Here is a 21,672-nt window from a genome sequence, read left to right on the forward strand (position 1 = left end):
ATTGCTGATCATGGCTTACAGCTTGAGAAAACTCAAATATCCTATCTCAAAAAATTAGAATATTCTGGGAATCTTAATATTAAAATGTAAACCATAATCATCAATATTAAAATAATAAAAAGGCTTGCAATATTTCAGTTGATTTGTAATGAATCCAGAATGTATGACGTTTTTGTGTTTTTAATTGCATTACAGAAAATAAAGAACTTTATCACAATATTTTAATTTTCTGAGACAGTCCTGTACACTCATTCCGCTTTAAATTAATTCCGGTCTTTCTTTCTGCTCGTTCCCTCGCCCGTCTGTCTCCATGACGCTTAGATTCCGCGCTGGGCTTGTTTTCCAAACAAAGTTTCAAGATGGCAGCACGCAGTAAACGGTGGTCAAGAGCAGAGACCATTTATTTAATAAATATCTTGGAGGACCTGGAAATAATTAAAAGAACAGATGGAAACAGGAAACATAAAAATTGTGAGCTTTTCAAAGTTGTAGCGGCTAAGTTTGTTTTTCTTCTAACTTCCGGTCCGCCCCCTATCCAATCAGAACCTTCTCAACCCCCAGACCTGTAGAGGAATTGGATAAAGCCGATCAAACGTGTTTTCCAAGTAAACCTCAATTCAGAATTACTATTTCCATGTAAACTCAAAGGAAAATAGTTTAATTCGGAATTATTTAATTTGGAATAATTAATTCAGAATTGAAAAACATCATGCAACCGTAGCCGCTGTGTTAATATCTTTGATGTTACACCAATTTATTCAGCATCTGCACGTTTATTTAGAGTCCAGATATGTCTATCCACCCAAAAGTCGAGAAGAGCCAATCAAATCTTTGCAGAGCGTTTGTGGGCGGGGTTAAAGGGATACCAACAGAGGTGGGGCGTTGTAATCCGGATATAAACACTCCACTCGTTAATAATCTTCTTGCAAGTGGAGGAAATTATTTTATATTTCTCTTTCTAGAGAAATGTTGAAAGAGCCATATTGGACCAAAAACACATAAAACAAATATGTCTGGAGCCGCAAAAAATGAAAAGTCTTGTATTAGAATGAAGGCAAATGGCGAAAGGCGAAATGTTGAGAAAAAAGTCGAAATGTCGAAAAAAAAGTAAAAATTTTGAGAAAAGTCGAAATGTTGAGAAAAAAGTCGAAATGTCGAGGAAATAGTCCGAATTTCAAGAAAAAAGTAGAAATGTCGAGAAAAAAGTCAAAATGTCGAGATTAAAAAGGAAAGGAAAAAGGAAGAAAAAAAAAAAAAGAGAAAAAAAAGGAAAAAAAAGTTCAAACATTTTTGAAAAAGCTCCAGGGAGCCACTAGGGCGGCGCTAAAGAGCAGTTCTAGAGCCGCGGGTTGCCGACCCCCGTTTTAGATCGATGTGCAGCAGCAGCTGCTTCTCTAAAACCGTTGCTTATGTCTTACCCTCCCAACTGCAGAAGCGTCTGCTTTAGCAACGCTTTGCACTGATTACTTACCTTCTTAAATCCTGTGAAAGCAATAACGGGGTACTTTGTATTGCCCACCTTTTGTTTCGTTTGTTGATTTTTGTCAAATTAATATAATATAAAACTGTGGAAAACTTAAACGCTGTTCTTGTGAGGTTGTATTTCCATAAAAAACAAAGACTGTTTTGCACAAAATAACCATCGGACCAAAACTTTTGCAAATTACTGTAAATTAATATTGTAAAAAAAAGAAGAAAAAAAGCACTTAAGGATAAAATAAACAAGCGTCGCGGCTCGGGGATTACGACTAAAACATCCCCCGTGTTTTGTTCTTAATTGCTCTGCGATTTATTACAGCTTCTATCTTTCAGCACAAAATGTGCCGGCAATTAGCAGCCGCGGCCCGTCGGGTCTGAAACTCCTACACTTCCTGAACGCTGCACCTGATTTACGCCTCATCAGCTCCCAAACCGGACGTTTTTCTTGGAAAGAGGGAGTTTGAGAGAAACGTGCACCAATCTGTCACGGAGATTTCACCCCCCGAGAGAGAAGCTCTGACAATCCCTCGGTGGACGATTTGGATTGTTTTGCTGCACGTTTGCATGTGTCTACAAACACTGATGCTCTAGGGACGCGACATGGACTGGAACAAAAGAGTGAATAATTATGGCAACAAGCCGTTTTAACATTTATTGGCTAAGTTTGACTATCCGGAATAGAGGGAATGTGCATGACATGACAGATGCGACTTCACAGCGGGTTTTGCCCACTGAGTGTCAGAAAGACTGAGTGTCAGAAAGACTGAGTGGCAGCGTAAACTTTCAGTTTGAGCAACTGGAAAACATCTAAAATGGGAAAGAGCTGTTGTGCGATCGACTGTACTCATAGATTTAGCAAGAAATCGGAGTTATCGTTTTACAAACTGACGAAAAATAAGCTTAAGAGAGACAAATGGATCGCTGCAATTCACAGAAACAACTGGATTCCAGGCACCGAAACGTGGATTTGTGGTTCCCATTTTGTATCAGGTAATGTTGGATTTTTGGGTAGCTAACGTTAAACGGTCAAATCATAAAGTTCGGTGTCCTCATCACTTTAATTTCTACAACAAATCCTGCCTTGAAGTCGGACCAAGCGTCAAGACTTTTGTATGCCTTCAAGCTTTTTCTTCGTGTATTTCTCCGGAGTAGAAATTAAGTACATATAAATATCAGGAAACTGGATTCGTGGGCAAATATTAATGTCCATGGACCACTGGTTCTTGTGGTAACTGTACGGGTCACTGTCAAGTCCTACTGCCTTTAATTTAAGCCCACAGTTAGGGGGCTGGTCCAGTGGGAAAGTGACGTCAATTCATACCCTCTATTAACATTGCAGATATCTACAACCGCATTTTGACTATAGTCGTAATTACATTGTGACTAGTCAGAATTGACTAGTCAGAATTGACCTTCAAGATATCATTTTCTCTAGTTGAAGGGTCAACTCTTGTTTTATGACTAGGCTGTTTTCTCTAGTTGCAGGGTCAACTCCTGTTTCATGACTAGGCTGTTTTCTCTAGTTGCAAGGTCAACTCCTGTTTTATGACTAGGCTGTTTTCTCTAGTTGCAGGGTCAACTCCTGTTTTATGACTAAGCTGTTTTCTCTAGTTGCAGGGTCAACTCCAGTTTTATGACTAGGCCGTTTTCTCTAGTTGCAGGGTCAACTCCTGTTTTATGACTAGGCTGTTTTCTCTAGTTTTAGGGTCAACTCCTGTTTTATCACTTGGCTGTTTTCTCTAGTTGCAGGGTCAATGCCTGTTTTATGACTAGGCTGTTTTCTCTAGTTTCAGGGTCAACTCCTGTTTTATGACTAGGCGGATTTCTCTAGTTGCAGGGTCAACTCCTGTTTTATGACTAGGCTGTTTTCTCTAGTTGCAACGTCAACTCCTGTTTTATGACTAGGCTGTTTTCCCTAGTTGCAACGTCAACTCCTGTTTTATGACTAGGTTGTTTTCTCTAGTTGCAGGGTAAACTCCTGTTTTATGACTAGGCTGTTTTCTCTAGTTTCAGGGTCAACTCCTGTTTTATGACTAGGCTGATTTCTCTAGTTGCAGGGTCAACTCCTGTTTTATGACTAGGCTGTTTTCTCTAGTTGCAGGGTCAACTCCTGTTTTATGACTAGGCTGTTTTCTCTAGTTGCAGGGTCAACTCCTGTTTTATGACTAGGCTGTTTTCTCTAGTTTTAGGGTCAACTCCTGTTTTATCACTTGGCTGTTTTCTCTAGTTGCAGGGTCAATGCCTTTTTTATGACTAGGCTGTTTTCTCTAGTTTCAGGGTCAACTCCTGTTTTATGACTAGGCTGTTTTCCCTAGTTGCAACGTCAACTCCTGTTTTATGACTAGGCTGTTTTCTCTAGTTGCAGGGTCAACTCCTGTTTTATGATTAGGCTGTTTTCTCTAGTTGCAGGGTCAACTCCTGTTTTATGACTAGGCTGTTTTTAGTTGCACGGTCAACTCCTGTTTTATGACTAGGCTGTTTTCTCTAGTTGCAGGGTCAACTCCTGTTTTATGACTAGGCTGTTTTCTCTAGTTGCAGGGTCAACTCCTGTTTTATGACTAGACTGTTTTCTCTAGTTGCAAGGTCAACTGCTGTTTTATGACTAGGCTGTTTTCACTGGTTGCAACGTCAACTCCTGTTTTATGACTAGGCTGTTTTCCCTAGTTGCAACGTCAACTCCTGTTTTATGACTAGGTTGTTTTCTCTAGTTGCAGGGTCAACTCCTGTTTTATGACTAGGCTGTTTTCTCTAGTTTCAGGGTCAACTCCTGTTTTATGACTAGGCTGATTTCTCTAGTTGCAGGGTCAACTCCTGTTTTATGACTAGGCTGTTTTCTCTAGTTGCAGGGTCAACTCCTGTTTTATGACTAGGCTGTTTTCTCTAGTTGCAGGGTCAACTCCTGTTTTATGACTAGGCTGTTTTCTCTAGTTTTAGGGTCAACTCCTGTTTTATCACTTGGCTGTTTTCTCTAGTTGCAGGGTCAACGCCTTTTTTTATGACTAGGCTGTTTTCTCTAGTTTCAGGGTCAACTCCTGTTTTATGACTAGGCTGTTTTCTCTAGTTTTAGGGTCAACTCCTGTTTTATCACTTGGCTGTTTTCTCTAGTTGCAGGGTCAACGCCTTTTTTATGACTAGGCTGTTTTCTCTAGTTTCAGGGTCAACTCCTGTTTTATGACTAGGCTGTTTTCCCTAGTTGCAACGTCAACTCCTGTTTTATGACTAGGCTGTTTTCTCTAGTTGCAGGGTCAACTCCTGTTTTATGATTAGGCTGTTTTCTCTAGTTGCAGGGTCAACTCCTGTTTTATGACTAGGCTGTTTTTAGTTGCACGGTCAACTCCTGTTTTATGACTAGGCTGTTTTCTCTAGTTGCAGGGTCAACTCCTGTTTAATGACTAGGCTGTGTTCTCTAGTTGCAGGGTCAACTCCTGTTTTATGACTAGGCTGTTTTCTCTAGTTGCAGGGTCAACTCCTGTTTTATGACTAGGCTGTTTTCTCTAGTTGCAGGGTCAACTCCTGTTTTATGACTATGCTGTTTTCTCTAGTTGCAGGGTCAATTCCTGTTTTATGACTAGGCTGTTTTCTCTAGTTGCACGGTCAACTCCTGTTTTATGACTAGGCTGTTTTCTCTAGTTGCAAGGTCAACTGCTGTTTTATGACTAGGCTGTTTTCTCTAGTTGCAACGTCAACTCCTGTTTTATGACTAGGCTGTTTTCCCTAGTTGCAACGTCAACTCCTGTTTTATGACTAGGCTGTTTTCTCTAGTTGCAACGTCAACTCCTGTTTTATGACTAGGCTGTTTTCCCTAGTTGCAACGTCAACTCCTGTTTTATGACTAGGCTGTTTTCTTCAGTTGCAGGGTCAACTCCTGTTTCATGACTAGGCTGTTTTCTCTAGTTGCACGGTCAACTCCTTTTTTATGACTAGGCTGTTTTCTCTAGTTGCAGGGTCAACTCCTGTTTTATGACTAGGCTGTTTTCTCTAGTTGCAGGGTCAACTCCTGTTTTATGACTAGGCTGTGTTCTCTAGTTGCAGGGTCAACTCCTGTTTTATGACTAGGCTGTTTTCTCTAGTTGCAGGGTCAACTCCTGTTTTATGACTAGGCTGTTTTCTCTAGTTGCAGGGTCAACTCCTGTTTTATGACTAGGCTGTTTTCTCTAGTTGCAGGGTCAACTCCTGTTTTATGACTAGGCTGTTTTCTCTAGTTGCACGGTCAACTCCTGTTTTATGACTAGGCTGTTTTCTTCAGTTGCAGGGTCAACTCCTGTTTTATGACTAGGCTGTTTTCTCTAGTTGCAGGGTCAACTCCTGTTTTATGACTAGGCTGTTTTCTCTAGTTGCAGGGTCAACTCCTGTTTTATGACTAGGCTGTTTTCTCTAGTTGCAGGGTCAACTCCTTTTTTGTGATTAGGCTGTTAAATAATATATATTAATAAATACGACTGGATCCATGACCAGTGTGTGCATTTCTCTCCTACCTTTGTGGTTTGAGTAAAGTGAACCTCCGGCTGGAAAACATTGTGCACGATATAATAAAAGCTTGTTTTAACTTTGATTCTATTTCACTGGTTTTCTTATGGTGCACCAGACAAAGGAACACGAAGATCTTTCACCGGTAAATGTTGGTCCTTACTTATGTGTAAATACATGGCGATCAAAAGCATGATTGATTCGGCTCGAATCGCTCCGCCTGACAACAGGAAGTGTAAAATGTGTCGACGCGGTGGATTGATGCTGCCGCTCAAAGCCCTCAAATCCTCTGACAAGCCGGACCGACTCAGCGCTCCAAATCCCGGTGATCTCACGGCTGCCGAGATCAAACGCTGGAAGATGCAACGAGTGTGAAGAGCTGAGCCGAATCTCCCGATGTCCTTCTCCGTCAACCAGGGCCGGCCAACAGATGCTGATGCGTTCGCCTCTCTGGCCCGTGTTTCCCGGCCGGCTCCCTTGATCAAACGCGTGATCGTCATGGCACCGGTTTAAGACGGCATGGGTAATGAATGCATGAATGTTACATGTCTGCTGCATCGGCTGCTCGTGCTCAGGCTCGGCCGACTGGATGACGTTCAATTCCCTCAACGAGGTTCAATCCATCCCTGCACCAACGACGTCACCAGGGCTTTTCTCTTTGATGTGCTGGCGCTCCGCAGACGCTTTTCCTCGCCTTGAAAACCCAACGAACTGTTTCCCAGAGAAACCTTTAGAGGTCCAGATATGACGGTTGTAGAGACGCGGTTCTTCACGTTTGACGACAACGTCTCTGATGTGACGTGAAGAGATTTCCAACAGGTGAAGTGAGCGCTTCTCTCTACCTTTTTAAGTACGTCATTCATACACTGCAAAAACTCAAAATCTTACCAGGAATATTTGTCTTATTTCTAGTTAAAATGTCTCATTTTTAGTCAAAAAATCTCATTAAACTTAAAACAAGTCATTACCAGAAAAATAACTTATTTGACAATTTTCACCTGTTTCAAGTAAATTTTCACTTGAAATAAGTAGAAAAATCTGCCAGTGGAACAAGATTTATCTTCTCATTACAAGCAAAAAAATCTTGTTCCACTGGCAGATTTTTCTACTTTTTTTAAGTGAAAATCATTCATTTTTATTTCATTTTTATCATTCAGCACTTTAAAAGAGCAGTTCTTTTTGAGGTAGCCTGAACAATCAAGTAATAATAGTGCAACTATTAACTAGGTAAAATAGAGCAAATTTAAACATAAATTTGAATTAAATAAAGACAACAGCTCAACTTAAAATACCCAGCAGGCATGTGAACAAATAAGCAAATAAAAGAGCAACAGTGTCATAAAGTAATGGCAGTAATGTGATTTTTAGACTCTTACTTCTTACTGTCCTTTTCTGGCTTAATTAAAGAATAAAATGTTTGTGTTTGAAGTGACCCAGATGTAAAAGTACCAGAAACAGGGATTTTCAGCCTTTTTATTGTTGCTGTTCCAGCTGTTTTTTGAGCGTATTTCAGGCATCAAACTCAAAACGAGTGAATTTTTAGCAAATAAACGATAAAGTTTTCCATTTTTAACTTTTGATATCTTGTCTTTGCCGTGAATTCACATAAATGTCGGTTGTAAAGGATTCGGGGGGAGGGGGGTTATGTATTAAGAATGAGAGTGAAGGAGCGTCTCTGCACCCCGACCCCCAGAAAGCTCAGCTGCTGATGGTGCATGTGATGTCATCAGCACAGTCGTTTCCCAGGCAACAAGCTCATTCCCCTGATTCATGACACGATGCAACTTTATGTCAATTATAATAATAATAATAAATAACTTTATTTATCCGTTAGGAACTTCATTTGTGGAAAAGCATCAGCATCATTGCGTGTACAGATAACATATGCAACAGGACAGTACAGAAACAAACCAAACAATCAATATAAAGCAACATACATTGGGCAATCACAAATACTGCTGGACTTAGATGCTGTAAACCATAGCATAGATAAAATACGAGAGAGAGAGATAAAAAAAAAAAAAAAAATATAAGTCCCCCGTTAAGTGCGTGATAAATACAATGATTTTTTAAAAATATGTATAAAAGCGGGTACAAAAATGAATAGGTAAGATCAGCTGTTTATGAGTCTGATTGATGAGGGCACGAAGCTTGACATGGCTCTGTTTGTCCTGAATTGTAGTGATCTGTATCTGTGACCTGAAGGGAGGAGCTTATACTGACTGTAGAGTGAGTGTGTGATGTCTGAGGCTATTTGTTGTCCCTTCAACAATCAGTCAAATAACTGCATAGCTGCTAGAAAAGTCTTGGTTAATGTAGTCAGTGTTGCAGACGGACGTAGCCGCGGCAACGCGTCATCTCATTCTCTTTTCTTAAACCTTCAGGACTTTCCGTCACCGGAGGTTGGTTTTCATCCCGGTGAAGGAAAAGTGCAAGATAGATCTCTTATATTTACATTATTTTTCTTTCATGGGCAGTTTTTACTATAATATATATATATATATATATATATATATATATATATATATATATATATATATATATATATATATATACGTAGACACACACACCTAAAATTATTAATTATTTCACTTAAACTCTCATTGCAACAGCAGGTTTGATGCATGCAGTGTAATTGTATATTTATTTAGTATTTATTTATCCTTTAAAGCGTAAACCTTGCTCTTTAGGAGCTGAAATATATGATTTATTCTGCAGTTTTAACTCGGTAACGCTTCAGCGTCGCTGTGATTCATGTTGTGCATCACGCCCGCCGCCGCTCTGCTGACTCGTGAAACACACGAGCGCTGAACGTGCCAGCAGGCGTCAACGTGCCAGCAGGCGTGCAAACACCTGAGGACACGTCAGGTGTGCTTAGCGTCACAGCTTTGAGTAATGTTCAGCCCCGGACTCAGCAGACCTGCACGCTCCACCAAACCCCCACCCAGATCACACAGAAAAACAATCCATTGATCGGCGCTCACTTTCACAGACGTGGCGTTCAGATTAAATGTTCACGTGTGGTGCAGAGCTACAGGATCTCCCAGCTGGGGTTGCCAACTCTCTGCCAACACAGTTGCCTTCACTACGGAAGAGTATTAGGGCCAGGCAGGAGAAAAATAAAAATAATATTTTAGAGGAAGATTTTTTTTCATTTTGCATTTCGAGAAAAAAGTTGAAATGTAGAGAAAAAAGTCAAAATGTCAAGATTAATCTTGAAGTACAATTTCGAGAAAAAAGTCAATGTTGAAAAATGTCAACATTATTCTCAACATTTCGACTTTTTTTCTCGAAATTGTCATCATTAATCTCGACATTTTGACTTTTTTCTCGAGGTGCACGATAAAAAAGTAGAATGTTTAGATTAATGTTGAAGTACAATTTCGAGAAAAAAATCTTTATTCATGAAATTTCGACTTTATTCTTGAAATTGTATTTCAACATTATTCTTTTTTCTCGAAGTACATAATGAAAAAAAAATCTTCCCCTCAAATATTTTTTTTCCCGCATGGCCCTAATACTCTTCCACAGAAACCTGTCCTGCTTAATTTAAAATTGCATAAATTAATATAAAACAATAGAAGAAAGCAGACTCTCACAGTAATACGGGACAAAGTGCGTCTCTGTTCAGCTCAATACGGGACGTACTTTAGTTTATTAATAGGGGACGTTTCCCCTTTTTCAAGGAATGGTTGGCAACCCTTCTCCCAGCATGCACTGGGAGGGGATAAGCTCTGTTGCCACGGTTACATCACCACCTGCTCTGTACAGTGAGTGATGTCACTGCAGGGTTGCGATGTAAAAGATCATCGGAGCACGAAGGCCGAGCGCGTCACACGTGCAGGAGCCGGAGAATCCATTAGTGTATGTAGGTCAGATCATGTCGTCGGCTCTCAGGCCTCAGCTCTGCTTTATACTTGTTGTGACCACGACTGAAAAACATCTGTGGACGACGTTGGATCCCTTATACATTCACCGTGTCTTTCATTTGTTCAGAACGTGAATGAAAAAGAATAATAAATACATTTTATTTATATGGACCTTTCAGGTCAATCAAGGTCACCGTGCACAAAGTAAGACAAACTATAGACAAAAAACATAATAAAATGCCAAGATATAAAAAACAAACAGTAAAACATACCATATTTTGCAGACCATCAGCAGGCCAGCACGCAGCTCCCGAAGCTCCGGCCTGCAAACATGCACAAAAGAGAGAAAAGGGGGGCCAGCAGAAGAAACTACAGGAGCGATGGACAAAAATGATAGCTATGAGATACTTATAATAAATACAAATGGAAATGGAGAAGAGAGGAAGGGAAGAGGAGAGGAGAAGAAGGGTGAGGGGCCCCGCCCAGTGGATCATGTCGGTGCCCCCCTGCAGCATAAGCCTATAGCAGCATATCTACCACGAAGCTATATTTGAGACTAACTATTATAGTTTTGTTCTATAGCTGCAACTATGACTACTGACTCTAACACACTAGAGTTTACACTACCTAGAGATTTACCAACACCAGCTAGAGGTTTACTAAACACTAACTATGCTTTACTAAACAGAAAGGTTTTGAGTTTAGTTTTAAAGGTGGAGGTGGTGTCAGCCTCCTTAACCCAGATTGGAAGTTGGTTCCATAGTAACGGTGCCTGATAGCAGAACGCCCGCCCTCCAAATCTACGTTTGGATACTCTAGGAACTACGAGTAACCTGCACTCCGAGAACGGAGAGCTCTGCCAGGAACATAAGGCACTATCGGGTCTTGCAAATAATGCAGAGCTAAGCCGTTTTGGGCTTTATATGCAAGTAATACAATTTTAAATTGGATTCTGAATTTTACAGGTAGCCAATGGAGCGACGCTAACACTGGAGAGACGTGGTCTCTCCTGCTGATTCCTGTCAGCACTCGTGCTGCTGCATTTTGGACCAGCTGGAGCCTATTCAGCAAATTAAACTAAAATATTTTCACATTTTAAATCATTCGTCTTCCACGAATCCATAAATAAAAAGTGGCGTCACACTATGTCCTGTGCTCTGATTGGTTCATCGTTGCCAGCGATAGCAGACACCTGAAGTTAGTGTGAGGTTGGAACAACGTTGATACCAACATTTCATTATAATTGATTATGATACAGATTTGAAAACTGGGTTTAATCTAAAAACCTAATGTTGATGTCTAATTACAGTAAGGTAACATGGACCAGATGTTGGATGATGGTTGCTTGCAGCGCTATATAATTAGTTATCTAACGTTGTCTGATGTTCCACCCCGTATCCAACCAAGGACTGACTTTAATGTGTCTGAACGGTCCGACCATCGATCAGGGTGGAGCAGCTTCGTCGCTACCAAAGTCACTGAAACATGTTGACAGATTGTTGAGCGCAGCGTACCACATAAAACTGGCGTTATGTATGAATGTTGTTGTGCTTACTGACCTTGAACCAGTTTTTGACAAAATTAAGTGTTTTAAGTGCCTTATACTGCGGAAAATACGGTAAACTGAGACAGTTTCCTCCACATTCCTGCATTTGCTGACACAATAGACTTGCGTTTTCCTCCTCGGTGTGACGGTTTTGAGCATCAGCGTAAATGCAGGAATGTGAAAACATGTCCAAACCCAACTCAGTGCCTGTACGTAGAAATCTCATCCAAGATCCTGTTTTCTTTTTCCTTTTATTCTTAAAGTTTCTTTAAAGTGAAGCTTTCTGCATAACATCAAAAACGAGGTCCTGCTTTTAGTTTATTACATAATCAACATGAAAGTGATCAGCTGCAGGGGAGGAATCATGTTGAGTAAATGCATGGCAACGTTCTTCAAGTTGTTCTCGCTGGGAGCTTCAAACGAACAAAAACCAACCCAGTTGATAAAACTTTGGGAGCCTGGATACACAACTATGGTCTAGACCTACGGTGATGCACCGCAAAAACAACCCTGCTAGAAATAAGCCTAATATTCCTAAATCTAGTCAAATTTGTCTTTTTTAAATGTATTTTTTTATAAATACTATCAGCAATAACAGGCCAGAAACCTATACGCCAATTTTCTCATCATTATATGAAGCTTCTTTTTTTCTTTTTTTTTTTTTTTTTTGCTGCAAGTCTGAAATGTGAGAAACACAGGAAAACACACAACGGGCACACAAGCCTTTGGAATCTGCAAGAGAGAAAACAAACAAACAGAAACGAGAACAGGCAGAGACACAAACAACAACCATTCCAGGTCTCTAAAACTGAGGCCCCGTTTCAACAGAGCAAAAACGGTGGTGTTTTCATGCTTTTTGGCCGTTCGTTTACATGAAAACGAAGCTCAAAGTTACCAAAAACCAGCATTTCTGAAAACTCCGGCCAAAGTGGAGATTTGCAAAAACTCCGTCTTCACGTTTGCTTGTAAACAGAGTCACATTATGCGGCAGAAACGTCACCAGCGTCATGTGTGCGACCTGTGTTCACAATTTGTTTGGCCACGTCAATATTTTCTTGTATTTTACTTGTTTTATATTCTAACGTCACACTTAAAAGTAACTCCACTTCTCTGTCACTCCAAACGAAAGACTCTCGTTCATCTTGGAAGTAACTGGAAGTTACTCGTGTCATTTGTTGATGTTTTTTTCCAGGATTCTGATTGGCTAGCATGACTTTATCTTCTCGTTACACTGCCCCCTGTAGGTTTGGCTGCTCATCGCACCTTAACAGTGTATTTATGCGGGTTTGTGTAAATGATGGTGTTTTTGAAAACGTAGAGGGGGAAATATCAATTTTTGTAAATAGTGTTTTGTAAATGAGTGAGCAGCTGGGTATTTCTGTGTAATTGTATGTGTGCAAAGTGAAAACGAGGCGAAATTTGTCTTTTTATGAGCAAAAATATCTTAGCCAATGGAGTAAGAAAGATTTTCTTGACTATAACTCTTAAAACCAGAAAAATGGTCTGAAAACACTCTCACAATTTTTTCTTGAAACAAGGCTTTTTCACTTTCTAAGAAATGAGTTTTTGCAGTGTGGAGTCGAGGTGGATACCGATTGTCTCCGTCCTCGCCCAAGACAAAAGCCCGTAGCAGGCGGGGGAGGGTGTTTTATGTTGGATACAAAAGGAGGTTATGTAACTCCGTCAGCCGAATGTTGATGGAAAGAAAAAAGACAAAGCTAGAGATACGCACAAATAAAGTTTCGAGGGGAAATAACGCTGGACTCAGAAGAACATTCAGATGACCCAGCTTTCCACCAGTCCTTAAACGCACCATGTACGGACGAATCAGTGAGGCTTCTTGGAGGAATAGACTCTCAAAAATACTTGTGCGTATCTATAGATTTGTGCGTGTGTATCAGGGGATTTGTGCGTATTTAACGACTTGTGTGTATAGGAGACTTTTTGAATTTGTAATTATCATTATCGTTATGCACGAATCTAATAATAGAGGGAATGCACATGACGTCACAAATGCGACTTCACAGCGGGTTTCGCCCACTGAGTGTCAGAAAGACTGAGTGTCAGAAAGACTGAGTGGCAGCGTAAACTTTCAGTTTGAGCAACTGGAAAACATCTAAAATGGGAAAGAGCTGTTGTGCGTTCGACTGTACTCATAGATTTAGCAAGAAATCGGAGTTATTGTTTTACAGACTGCTGAAAAATAAGCTTAAGAGAGACAAATGGATCGCCGCAATTTGCAGAAACAACTGGATTCCAGGCACCGAAACGTGGATTTTGCGACGTCAAGACTTTTGTAAGCCTTCAAGCTTTGCTTCGTGTATTTCCCCGGCGTAGAAACTAAGTACATATAAATATCAGGAAACTGGATTCGTGGCCAAATATTAATGTCCATGGACCACTGGTTCTTGGTAACTGTACCAAATATTAATGTCCATGGACCACTGGTTCTTGGGGTAACTGTACGGGTCACTGTCAAGTCCAACTGCCTTTAATTAAGCCCATAATCGGCTGTTATCCCGTCTTTTCCACTAGTTTCAGACATTTTTGCTGATGTTTTGCCCCTCAGTGGGAAAGTGACGTCAATGCAGACCCTCTATACGCACAAACAAATGTTTTTAAGTCCATTTTCTCTCCATAAAAAACTGTATTTCATGTGGTTTTTAGGCGTTTGGATTGTCCAGGTCTGACCTGGATATGACGAAAGTCAGGCTTTTCTTTTCTTCTTGGGACACATGTGATGGAGCGTAAAAATGGGGATTGATTTTCTGTCCTCCTTTGTTGTTCTCTTGGAGAAAAAAACAAGAACAAAAATGAGTCCAGCTCTCTGGTCCATTTCCAGCTCTCTCTAAGCCGCTTGGGACGGCCCGGACGTCCGCGCGGCTGTAAATCTTTCAGGGAAGCTTTTTGTTTTTATTTATTTATCATTTTTTCCAGTTATTCCAGAAGAGAACTGTTGCAGCGGCTTTTAAAACATAGAAAAGGATAACTGGTAACTAAGAATGTTTTCCAGCTAAGAATCCTTAGCCGTGTTTAAAAGAAAGGTATTTAAACGTTTAATGATCTGACTGTATAATTCTTCATGCCTTTGTAGAACGAATACTTTAAATAGTTATAAATAACAAATATATAAATATAAACTGTTTCATCTAGGCTTGTGTTGAAAAAATCAATTTTCCGATTCTAAATCGATTCTCATATTACTTCCTAAAAATTGATTCGTATGTCTAAGGATCGATTTTTTTTTCATCATTACATTACAACTTTTGGTATTTTTTTGTTTATGCCCCAAAAAAGGAATGTTTTGTTGGAGACGAGAATAACTAGTGCCATGTTTTTGCCTTTAAATATATTTAAAGGTATGAAAACATTAAAGCTTTCAGTTATAATTGCATAAATTGTCTATATTTCATTACTTTATATACTGTCTTGGGGTTATATTTGCATAAAATGCTAAAAACCAAATTCTCAAAAATTAAAAACCATCTGGCTCCCCGTGTTTTCATTGTTCAGTTAAAAGCAGATGTGATGTCATCCAAAAATCGCTTACCCTACCTTTAATGAAAGAAAAACCAATCACACTTTGAATTTCTTTCAAAGTCGAGTATGTTTTTTTTTATTATTTCTGACTTTAGACAAAAATACACAAATGAAAAACAGAAAATCATCCATCCAGAGTGAATTCTGTTTGTTTATTGTAGCACATATAATCAGTGCAAGGCTCGACTGAAGGAGCTGATGGAAGGACAGTGAAACACTGAGACCATGGTTTGAATTTAACTGCTGTATATTACTAAAATGATTAAACAAAGATTACAAAAAGGACACAATATATAACATAGAAAAGATTAGTAATTTCAAATACTAGTATTTAAAGTTGTTCAAATGAGTAGTGCACTTTTACTTCAGTTCTCAACCACAGTCAAAGTCAGTCAAGCCAAGTCAGGAAAGTCCAAGGCAGCTTGAGCTCTGCTAATTGAGTTCTGGAACAAGGGAATCAAATCCTTCCTGCAGGTATTCAAAGTTCAAGGTTGGCTCGCAGTTAGATCAGTTCAAAGAAATTCACAACTTCCAATAAACCCTGACCAATGCAGAACGAAGCACCAAACACCACAGCAATAATCTCCAATGATTCAGCACCTCAGCTTTGGGAACTAGTCCAGGTGGTTGGATAAGAGGGGGGGGCCGAGGAAGGCATTGAGATGAGGGAGGTGTGGTTATCAGCAAGTGTGTGTGTAAGAGGTAAGTCCGTGAACTTCGCTCAGAGCTGCTCCTCAGCCAATGTCCTTGATGTTATCAGTCGGCCCGGTCAGTTCTGAAAACAGTCCACAGATGTTCCTGAGAGGGGAGGGTTAGTGGGGGCAGAGTCACCTTGTTTACATTCCACCAGGGAGATTGTGACTAGAGCGATCGGCCAAAACCGCCCTGTCAAGGCCAGATTATAGAATCAACAATTATATTGCAAACAGACAGACTCAGTAATTTTCCGTCTGCCTTCAGTCATCAATGGCAACTCCAAACAGACGAATTTGTGATCAATTCCCGCCAAGCCGAGCTTCCAACTTCTCCAAGGTGTTCTCCATCTTGCCAATGAGCTCAAAGCCCGCCGCCAGCCTGCGATTCTGTTCAAGAATCTTCCTTTAGTCCTTTAGTCCAAAATACATTATTATACCAGTAAATATCCACAAACAGCCGCTGCTTCATTGGAAATAAGCCGGATGATCAACGTGTTGTTGTCTGTAACTCCGAAGTAAAACTTCAGAGTATTACCTTTCAAAAGAGACCAAAACCATCCATGTACTTCAAACGGTTCAAGAACAGCTTTCAATTTACTTTGGGTATGCCTTGGATAGGCGTTTTAGGCAACTTTTACAGGAGTGGCAACAAGCTAGTCAGTGAGGTAGTGGGCGTGTCCACAGGTAACAAGTTTCACTCACTCATTTCACCAGGGTTATATTATACCGCGTTTGGTATTGATGCACATCGTCTCATAGGTCATTATTTTCTCCCCAGAATGGCTCTGCAAAGTCCATCACTGATAATATTCAAAGCTCGGACGTGTGTCGCCTCTTATCGCGTCGGTCTCTGCAGGTCTGAGCCGAGCTGAGTCAGCCGGAGGGTTTTTACTGACAGAGAGGCTGCAGGAGGAGGAGCGGCATCGACAGACACATTAAACATCAGAAGTTGGAGCAGAATGCAGCGAGAACAGCGTGCATTTATTACGGCCTCCCCTCGCACAGAGCCGGCGTGCGGAAGAGCTTATAAAAGCTTATAGATTTTTTATAGGTGGCATTAGTGAGCTCAGGACAGGAGGGGAACTGAATCAGAGCTGTGGACGATCGGGAAGCAGGTCATGCAAGTTCACTTTAATCTTCTGCACCGGCATTGATCGAGCGGCACACAGTGTGTTTGTTGGGGGGGTGTTTGTGCCAGTGTGTGTGTGTGTTTGTTGGTCTGCAGAAATCATGCACGCTGATGTCTTAAATGGTCTAAACAAGCCGGGACGTAGGAGTGAGTTTTGGCGTATTTACTTATATGAGGAAGAGAGATGGAGATTAAAGCTTTGATGTGATTTCAACAAGAAATGACCTACCATGCCTTTAATTGGTGTCCTGATGGCGGAAACCTTGTTTCCATGGTACCTGACATAGCGTTTTGTTTTTTTTTTGTCATTTTTAGGGTCCGAGCACTGACAGTGTGAAGGCCTTATTGTATCTGTAGGAATTTTTATTTTTCTTCCGACAAATGAGGGCCTTTTTGCCCCCCTAAACGTGCCCCAAAAGTCACCAAATTTTGCACGCAAGCCAGGCCTGGTGATTAATTTGATATTTAATGGTTTGCATTAATGGGCGTGGCCTAATGGCTCAACAGCGCCCCCTAGAAAACTTTGTGCCTCAAGCCCCACAATACGGTTTGACGTACATGCACGATAATCGGTACACACCTGTATCATGTCGCAACTTAAAGAAAAGTCTCTTGGCGCCATGGCCGAAACTGAACAGGAAGTCGGCCAGTTTGAATTTATCGTGTAATTTTGGTGCAATTTATGCCATTTTCACGTGTCGTACTTTAACGAACTCCTCCTAGCAGGATCGTCCGTTCCACATAAAACTCACTCAGGAGACACAAAAGACGTTAACGTTGAAAAGTTATCAAAATCTTTTTGTGAAGTGGCGTGGCCGTGGGACCACGTCAAATTGATTGGTCAATATTTGGTGAAAATTGCATGCACGAGGGCCCGTTCATCGCTGCTTGCAGCTTTAATTTCTTGTTGTTTTGTTTGTCTTTTTTTTTGTTTTGCTGATGCTTTTTTTTAAATATCTGTTGATGTCAATTCAACAAGAAATTACTTACCCTGCCTTTAATTCGTTTCTTGATGGCAGAAACCTTGTTTCCATGGTACCTGACGTAGTGGGGGGGGTTTTTTTTGTGTTTGTCTCAGTTTTTTGTCTGTTTGCCTTTTTTTTTGTTTTGTTGATGCCTTTTTAAAATATCAGTTGACGTCAATTCAACAAGAAATTACTTATCCTGCCTGTAATTAGTGTCCTGATGGCAGAAGCCTTGTTTCCATGGTACCTGACAGAGTCGGGGGGGCGTTTTTGTTTGTCTCTGTGAGACACTTTTTCCACCGAAGTCCACTTCAGTGTCGGTTGGACAAAAACCCCAACAAACCTTCTATTGAGACGTCCACCGGGACTTCGTAGAGTCGCGGGGGTTGATGGGAACACAGAGCACGGAACACAGAGCACAGACGGAGAGCAACAGTGCCGGGGAGGGAAAAGCGTGAGAGGGAGAAGATCAAAGCAGCGAGAGCTGATTAAGAAACATAAAAGTTCCATAAAGGATGAAAGAATCCACTCGCTTTTCTAACCCACTTCCCTCCCTCGCGAGGCTTTTATCTGCAGATCTGCCGGTCAGTGAGTCAGACGGCCTTGAGGTGTTCATCGCTTTGACACAGCATGGATGAATGCCAGAGATGACGCCTACGCCGGCGCGAGCGCCACAAGTCCTCGACACACACACCAAAGCACTTCACAAACAATGCAGGCTGATTGACAGGTAGACTCCTCTTCACCTCTGCAGATGCTGACGCTGCACTGGTCGCACGTTTCACACTGACGCGAAAAGGAGCACATCATCTGCAAAAAAGCTTTTTAAATTTAAGAAAACGTGCTCAGCATGACACAGCGTTCCTCGTGTGAATCATCAGTTTAGTCCAGGGGTCAGCAACCCGCGGCTCTAGAGCCGCATGCGGTTCTTTAACGCCGCCCTAGTGGCTCTCTGGAGCTTTTTCAAAAATGTTTGACCTTTTTTTTACTTTTTTTTCTTTTTTTTCCTCTTTTTCCTTTTTTCTCTTTTTCTCTTCTTTCTTCTTTTTTTCCTTTTCTCAACATTTCGAGTTTTTTCACGAAATTTTTACTTTTTTCTCAACATTTGACTTTTTTCTCAACATTTTGAATTTTTTCTCGACATTTGACTTTTTTCTCGACATTTTGACTTTTTTCTCAACATTGATTTTTTCTCAAAATTTTGACTTTTTTCTCGACATTTCAACTTTTTTCTCAACATTGATTTTTTTCACAAAATTTTGACTTTTTTCTCAACATTTCAACTTTTTGACTGTTTTCACGAAATTCTGACTATTTCCTCGACATTTCGACTTTTTTCCTCAACATTTCGACTTTTTTCTCAACATTTTTACTTTTTTCTCAACATTTCAACTTTTTTCTCAACATTTTGACTTTTTTCACGAAATTCGGACTATTTCCTCGACATTTCGACTTTTTTTCTCGACATTTCGACTTTTTTCTCGAAGTGCATAATGAAAAAAAAAAATCTTCCCCCAGTTATAACTAATATAGATAAATGCAGCATGTGTTGTCTTCATTCTAAGGCTTATACAAGACTTTGTTTTTTGTGTTTTTGGTCCAATATGGCTCTTTCAACATTTTGGGTTGCCGACCCAAAATGGTTTAGTCCTCGTTGAAACCACGAAGAGCAGCTTTTTAATGACCCGATGATTCAAAAGAAAAGAAAGAAAAGAGGATGTGACACATGTATCTGAGGGGACTGTCGGAAATAGATAAATAAATAAAATCTGTGATGTAAGAAGTAAGAACACTGGTTCTGCAGGATTACAGCCGGACGGAGGAAGACTCCAGCTTTTACGACCCTGAACGAGGCGACAGATGAGGTCGAACATCCCATTAAAGAGGAAGTGATGATAAATGTTCCGCACGCTTGTAAATGTCCTAACACGTCATTTGATCGTCGTCCCGCCAACAAGACAACCTTCATCAGAGCTGCTCTGCGTCTCCTCGGCGACCGCCCGCGTTCTGGACCAATTAAAAAGCGGCCGCGGCGGAGTCACGGCCATTAAAGCCGACACAATCAAAGCAGTCATTAACGACGACAATTAATTTGCTGCCGTGCCCCTCCCTGCGCTGCCGGCTATTGTTTTGCTCCGCGACCCCCCTGCCCTGGAAAAGGGCGACTCAGCTTTGATCCTCAAGGACGGCGCTGGCCGCCGTGATAAACTGTTGCACTTCAGGGGTGATGGAGGACGGTTAGTGGGAGGAGATTTAAGATCCTGGCTGAACCTGCCGCCGCCGGGAGTCCTTGAGCGCTCGTTGAGCGATTAGAGACCCCCCCCCCCCCCCCCCCCCTTCACCTCCCTCGCAGGCGGAGGACCGAGAGCCCGACACATCCTCTGACAGCAGGAGTAATTGCGCAAATTTCTCCCCCAGCAGAAGAGGGTTCACTGAGAATGATGGGAAAATCAGAAAAAGGGAGGGGGGCTGGCGAGATGGAGGTGGGGTGACGCCAAGGGCAGTTTGACACGTGATGCAGCATCCACTTTAAAAAAGAAAAGAGGGTGCACGCATTAAAAATTCAAAGTGAAGCTCTATTTTTGGTTTTTGGTTTTTGCCCCCCTCCCTCCCTCGGCTCACGTCTCTTAAATCAGCTGACTTCAGCTAAACGGCCATCAAGCGTCCCGTTCCTCCGCGCGTGGCTTTGATTCATTTCCCTCCAGATGACGATTGTGTCTCACCAACAGCTGCAGACGAGTTTCTGAGGCTGGAAACGTACTTTTGATGTTGAAAATTACCTGTTTTGTTTGTTTTTTTAACTAAGAAATCTCTGAAAGACATGAGGGGCCCTCAAAAAGGTAGCGGGGCCCTCAACAAGGTAGTAGGGCCCTCAAAGAGGCATATCAGAATCAGAATCAAGTTTATTAGGTCAGCTTAGAAAACTGTTTTCGACTTCGGATACACCGGCAGCAACACAATGGTATTGTGCGCCTGTTTTCCAAAGGGTAACACTGGGATAGGGGGGGGGAAACATTTTCACACTGAGTATATACACAGTATCAAGGTGCAAAAAACACCTCAGCAGCACACAGAGCAACAGACGTCACAAGACTTGCATGTGGGGGGGGGGAACCGCACAGTACATCCAAGTGATCGCCGTCTGGCGCTCGAAACCCGGAGACAGTTGGGGGGGGCTGATAAGAGGGAGGAGCCGAGGAAGGCGTTGAATTGAAGGAGGTGTGTGTGTTTATCAGTAAGTGTCTGTCTGTGAAGCGATGAGTCCGTCCGTGAACCTTCGCCCAGAGCTGCTCTCAGCCAAATGTCCTTGATGTTATCAGGCGGCTTGGTACAGTTCTGAAACAGGGATCCACAGGTGTTCGTGGGAGAGGGGAGGGTTAGTGGGGGCAGAGTCACCTTGTTTACATTCCACCAGGAAGATTGTGACCGGAGCGATCGGCCGAAGACTCTGTCAAGGCCAGATTATAGAATCAACAATTATATTGAAAACAGGCAGCCCAGTAATTTTCCGTCTGCCTTCAGTCTCTGTTTCATCAATGGCGACTCCAATCAGACGAATATAAGCCGAGCTTCCAACTTCTCCAGGGTGTTATCAATCTTGCCAATGAGCTCAAAGACCGCCGCCAGCCTGCGATTCTGTTCGAGAATCGCATCCAGCTTACGGCTTTGCTCCCCCAACGTTAAAGTCAGAGCGTTGATCGCCTTGCTTGACCCTTCAGCCACGTCCGGCAGCTCCGAAAGAGCCAAAACAGCTGTCGACGTCTTACGCGTTTGTCGGTAGACCAGGAATCCCCCTCCTCCTATCAGGAGGATGATCAGGAGAAATCCTGCTATCATAAATCCAATTATGAAGGCATCTTCAACATCCTCGACAGACAGAATCTTGAGACACAAAGGCTTCCAGTATTTGTAGGAATCCATTGTGTATCCAGAAAAAAATGTCCCATCGGGGCAAGAGGGCTCCCTTACCCTCTGTCTTCTG

At 41.6% G+C, this 21,672-nt stretch overlaps 1 protein-coding gene across 3 annotated transcripts in view; it reads left to right on the plus strand.

Annotated features, from left to right (window-relative positions):
- The window catches only part of iqsec3a (IQ motif and Sec7 domain ArfGEF 3a), a 192,392-nt gene that overhangs the window by 22,929 nt on the left and 147,791 nt on the right, over positions 1 to 21,672 (plus strand). The window lies entirely within an intron of this gene.

This window comes from Cololabis saira, chromosome 23 (genome assembly GCF_033807715.1).
Source record: "Cololabis saira isolate AMF1-May2022 chromosome 23, fColSai1.1, whole genome shotgun sequence".
Classification (NCBI taxonomy): Eukaryota; Metazoa; Chordata; class Actinopteri; order Beloniformes; family Belonidae; genus Cololabis; species Cololabis saira.